Consider the following 5,802-nt stretch of genomic DNA (forward strand, 5'->3'; position numbering starts at 1 on the left):
TATATATGTATTGTTTGTAATGATGATGGTGCTCAGGGAGTAATTATATTTCTATTCTGTATATTGTAGGCTGACTGGTGACACACATCGTGGTCAGCAGGCAGCCGCTGCTCTTCTCCTGTATTTTATTTTACTGATAGTTGCTACTCAAGTGCCTCACCAGTTATCGTCATAGTCTGAGCTGTGTACCTATAACAATAATGACCGTGCTGTTCCCTTTTCCCTTTTTCTAAGTGTGTAGTGTGTTCACAACGAGTGTACTTGTATTAGTGTGTGCGCATATTAAGCCGCAGTGGTTTTAACCTTTGTAGTGGACTATTAGTTTTAGCAGTGTGCTGAGTGCTTATTATTATTATTATTAAACTTATTGTCCCCGGTCAATGAAAGTGTTGGTACACACCGTGTTGTTGATAAACATTCTGCTTATTTAAATAAAGTGTTCAATGGTTGTACACACAAAAAGCCTCTGTTGTCTCGTTCACCTGAGCTTGGGTCCCCACAGTAACAGTAAATGTATGGTTGTTTCAGGGTCTCTCCCCTTAAAGAGAGTGGCGTAGTCACATTGATTTATTCCAATACATTATCAGTGTCCATTTGGTCACATTTGGCTAGACTGATGCATGGGGGGGGGGGGGTTCCCCTTTCACAACATTTTACAAATCCCATATTGGGACATGCTCTGAACATTTTCAGTATTGGGATTTTTTTTTTGCTTTAAGCCATGGGGTCCATTTGGTTCCATGTGTACACTCTCAGAGTTACAGACCCATAAGGGCCCATTTGGTTCCAAACTATAAGTTAGCTGTGGACTCATGGGGGTCCCCTTTAAAAAAATATTTATCTCACAGTAGTGTTTACGCAGCATCCGCATTGTGCTCAACTGAGAACAGCTTGTCTTTTTGTCTCCCTTTCAGGTGACGTAGAATTCCTGCTGTTCCTACTTTCCAGTGGTCAACTGGACATTTTGTGGTGACTGAGGTTGGATTAGCATTAAACTTCTCTGTAGTGTTTACTACGGTAATGTCTTACTCATGCAGTTTACAACTAACGTGATATCTTTGTTGCCTTGTCTTTTTGTACCTTTTGTATTTCAGATAAGTTCAGAATTCATGAGAATTACCACCGTGCAGCTGGAGCTTACTTCCATGTCGGCGTTGGACCCGTACACTCCCAAGCTGCTGGATCTCTTCCGTTCCAGAGGTGGAGCCCAGGGAGAAAGGTTGAAGAGCATATTGGGACTGCTGGAGGTAGATCAAATCTAAACTCACTCGCTCTTTAAGTGTTAACCCCTTTTGTTGTTTTAAGCATTATGTTATGCTCTAGCTGTTGAAAAATAGCAGATCTACAAGCTCATAGCGTGGCACCGAGTGCCGCACTAATATGAACTTGTAAGTCTGCTATTATTGAAAAGTCTGTGAATTCAGAGCAAATGTTTTTAACTCAAATCTTTGCTTCTGGGGGGGTCCCTGGAAAAACATATTTTCAGATTGGGGTTGGCGGCCATTTACATATATTTTCGGGGGTCCTTGACAGGAAATAGTTTGAGAACCACTGACAGAAACATGAGGTTTTTCAGAACTTGTCAGGATTTAGAAGACATTTGTAGAATCGTCTAAATGGGGTAAATGCCACTGTATTCTGTAATCATTGATATAGGTCTCTCTCTCTCTCTCTCTCTCTCAGCACGGTGTACCTGAGAAGGACAGAGATGTTGTGGTTCGGGGCCTCTTGAAGTACGTTCGAGAAGATGCGGGGAATCTCATCACATTTTTCAACGTAGGTGAACTTTTCATGTTGTCTAGTAGGTTGATGCAGATGTTTGACACATCTGTTATCAGCACTACACATCTTTGAACTGTACTGGAGGGATGAACAACATTTCTTCCATGCTACAGGCTGTGGAATATTATAATTGGGCAGCATAAAGCCTCACATGGTCATTATAATCATCCTTCCTTTTTAAAGTGGATAAGTGGTTTAGACCATTGGTTCCCAACCTTCTTATACTGAAGTACCACCTCAGAAAATATTTGGCTCAGGAGTGTATACCTGCCCTTTCTGTTCCATTCTTAAGTCAATAATTCTGCTGCTCTGACAAACTCACTAATCGGCACAACTGATGATATTTCTAATGATGAATCTGTGTGTTTTATGCTCAATTCAGCATGGCTAGATACTAACCTATTTCAACCAGAAGATGGTCAATGGTCAGAACTACCTGTAGTAAATATTTCATCCCCCCCCCCCACTGATGGCACTCTCCTCAAGAATCCCTTTGACAACCAGTCTCATAGATGACTGTTGCAGGCTGGCCACATGATTCATTTGATTGAGGGTTCAGGCCAGGGCCTGTTAGTTTGATATCTATGCTTACATAATATGTGGATGTTTTATTAAAACGATGGCAATTTCATGTTGCAGGACACTGACAACTTGGAGGAGATGCAGGAGCGGCTCACAGTGTGTACACTGTGTGTACCTCTTCGACCAGTGACAGCACAGACGTCTGCATTGTCCTGGAGGGTGTGGAAGTGGTGAAGGGACTTGGAACAATCGCCAGGGCCTGCTGTGTCCTCATCGGTTTATGCTATGCGCTCAACCTCAGTTACCAAAAGCTGTTAAAGTACACCTTTGAGATTTTCCAGAAACTCTTCTTGGAGCTGGATTCTGGCAAGCTAACCCCAAAGGTCCTGAACCTCAAGATGAAGCTTCTGTCTTAAGCATTTCAACTATGGATACAGCTTACAGGCACTGGCGATTGTTCCAAGGCCAACTGCTGTTCTAAAGACAAAGCAAAAAAGGTATCATCCTCCCCTCCCCACTTCCTCGTACAAGAGTATTGATTATATGCACACGGCTGCCATCTTGCCAGCAAGGTGCTACCTAGGTGCAACTTCCCATAGACGGCCCATTCATCCAAACGGAACAGTCCTATCTAATTCAAATTATATTTGACGTTATTTAATACAATTAAATAGGACTTTTCTGTTTGGATGAATGAGCTGTCTATGGGAAGGTAGCACCTTGCTGGCAAGATGGCAGCCGTGTGCATATCATCAATACTGTTATTGCACTGTTATTGAGTTAAAATGTTGTATGCCGGTGAATTGTGAAAAAGTTTAAATGTTAAACAATTTAAATGTTTTAAAGTATTTAGTGTCTCAGTTTTTGAAAACTCAGGTTTTTACATGGTAGTCAGACCATGGTCTGGATTGAATGCATTTTGTTTTATGCACTTTACAGTTATGCACTTTGTTTGTGTCAGAGGTAATAAACCATGTGAAATCGTGCTGGTGTTTCCTTTGTTGTTTGAAGGTCACAATTGTTTTAGTCAATTTTACAAAACGGGGTATTTATTGTATGTTGTACAAGTTTAGTGGTTTAAGGTCACAATAGCTTTTATCAGTCAGATCTATGATGATTTTTGCACTACAGGTTTGCAGTCACATCATGAAATCAATGCTAAATTAAGTGTCCCATGTTTGCTTGGATATTAATTAATATTTTTAATTATATTAATGGAAGAGTATATTTTTGCTTAGATGTTAATCATTTTTTTAATTATATTTATGAAAGAGTATATTATTTTTGATTAATATATACACAATATCTTTGCTTAGATTTAATTGATTTAAAAAAAAAAATCCAGGCCCATGAATTAGAGGATAAAGCTCACATTTTACCCAAATAGTTGAATACACAAAAGCTAAGGCACTGGTACTGGTACTTCTGGTTTACCGGAACGGGGTTCAACTCCCTGCAGTGCCCTGCTCAATGTGTGTATTTAACGAAAATTGCGGAAAACACGTGAAATTGCGGAAAACACGTGAAATTGCGGAAAACATGTGAAATTGCGGAAATTGAAAATTGCGGAAAGAATTGCGGAAAACACGTGAAATTGCGGAAATTGAAAATTGCGGAAAACACATGAAATTGCGGAAATTGAAAATTGCGGAAATTGCAAATTGCGGAAAACACATGAAATTGCGGAAATTGCGGAAAGAATTGCGGAAAACACGTGAAATTGAGGAAATTGCGGAAAGAATTGCGGAAAACACGTGAAATTGCGGAAATTGCGGAAAACACGTGAAATTGCGGAAAACACGTGAAATTGCGGAAAGAATTGCGGAAAACACGTGAAATTGCGGAAAGAATTGCGGAAAACACGTGAAATTGCGGAAATTGCAAATTGCGGAAAACACATGAAATTGCGGAAATTGCGGAAATTGAAAATTGCGGAAATTGCGGAAAAAATTGCGGAAAACACGTGAAATTGCGGAAATTGCGGAAAGAATTGCGGAAAACACGTGAAATTGCGGAAAGAATTGCGGAAAACACGTGAAATTGCGGAAATTGCGGAAAGAATTGCGGAAAACAGGTGAAATTGCGGAAATTGCAAATTGCGGAAATTGAGGAAATTGCGGAAATTGCGGAAAACACGTGAAATTGCGGAAATTGCGGAAAGAATTGCGGAAAACACGTGAAATTGCGGAAATTGCAAATTGCGGAAATTGAAAATTGCGGAAAACACATGAAATTGCGGAAATTGAAAATTGCGGAATTTGAGGAAATTGCGGAAATTGCGGAAAGAATTGCGGAAAACACGTGAAATTGCGGAAATTGCAAATTGCGGAAATTGAAAAGTGCGGAAAACACATGAAATTGCGGAAATTGCGGAAATTGCAAATTGCGGAAATTGAGGAAATTGCGGAAATTGCGGAAGAAATTGCGGAAAACACGTGAAATTGCGGAAATTGCGGAAATTGAGGAAATTAGAAATAGCAAATTGTGGAAATTGCGGAAATTGCAAATTGCGGAAATTGTGGAAATTGAAAATTGCGGAAATTGCGGAAAAAATTGCGGAAAACACGTGAAATTGGGAAATTGCGGAAATTGCAAATTGCGGAAATTGCGGAAATTGCAGAAATTGCGGAAATTGAACCAATGAACCATGTAAATACAACAAATTGAGCAGGGCACTGCAGGGAGTTGCACCCCGTTCCGGTAAACCAGAAGTACGACACCAGTGCCTTAGTTTTTGTGTTGTCATTTACAGGTCCTTTCGTTGAAATGTAAATTTTACATTTCAACAGTAATGTAATATATAAAGAAGAGAAACACAAAATGATTTGACCAATTTATTACCAATCTCGTACACCATTGCTCAAGCAAGATCCTTGACCCAAATACAGCCACTGCATCTTACCTTTTCATTAAAGTAAAAGTAGTCTGAAGAAAAGGAACAGTTCTGTTCCCCGAGTTGTTTTGGGATATTTTGGCTGAGATGGCTCCGTTTGTCAAGTCTCAAGTCAGTGTGGAGATTACCCAGTGTCTCCCCTGCCCTGCCCCTCCCATGGCTCTTTACAGACAGGCCGACGGTACACAGACAGCAGCCTCTCCGCTGACCGTGTCAGTGTAGTGTTACTGCAGGAGTGTGAATGAAGTACCGGAGTGCGGTCACTGGAACAAAGCCACCGTATTAGCATTCTGTTCTGTGAACACCGTAAAGGTGTGTGCCTATAGTACGTGACAAAATGACCAGGGGGAGTCAGTGGGTGCTATTTGGCTTACTATTGCGTCAGTGGGTGCTTCAGCCCTCAAGCACTCCCAAAGTTGACGCCGTTGCCTCAGTGGCTAAACTCCCCGTCGGTGAATTATGTCCCGACAATGACCACCTAGCCAGATATTATCCCTTACATAATTACGCGTTACCGCATTTCGGTAATATATTACGTAATATATTGCGTTACGTAATGCGCATTACCCAACACTGCATACTTACACCTAGAAACCACATTCAAA

General features: G+C 40.7%; 1 long non-coding RNA gene across 1 annotated transcript; it reads left to right on the top strand.

The window, feature by feature from the left end:
- The first annotated feature begins 913 nt into the window (after positions 1-913).
- On the top strand, positions 914-3,159 carry LOC308310156. Its single transcript, XR_013963464.1, has 4 exons — positions 914-978; positions 1,095-1,247; positions 1,684-1,776; positions 2,422-3,159. It is a non-coding gene; the product is annotated as an uncharacterized lncRNA (long non-coding RNA).
- Positions 3,160-5,802: the final 2,643 nt, after the last annotated feature.

This window comes from Protomyctophum bolini, assembly GCF_963924005.1.
Source record: "Protomyctophum bolini genome assembly, chromosome: 22".
In the NCBI taxonomy this organism is placed as follows: Eukaryota; Metazoa; Chordata; class Actinopteri; order Myctophiformes; family Myctophidae; genus Protomyctophum; species Protomyctophum bolini.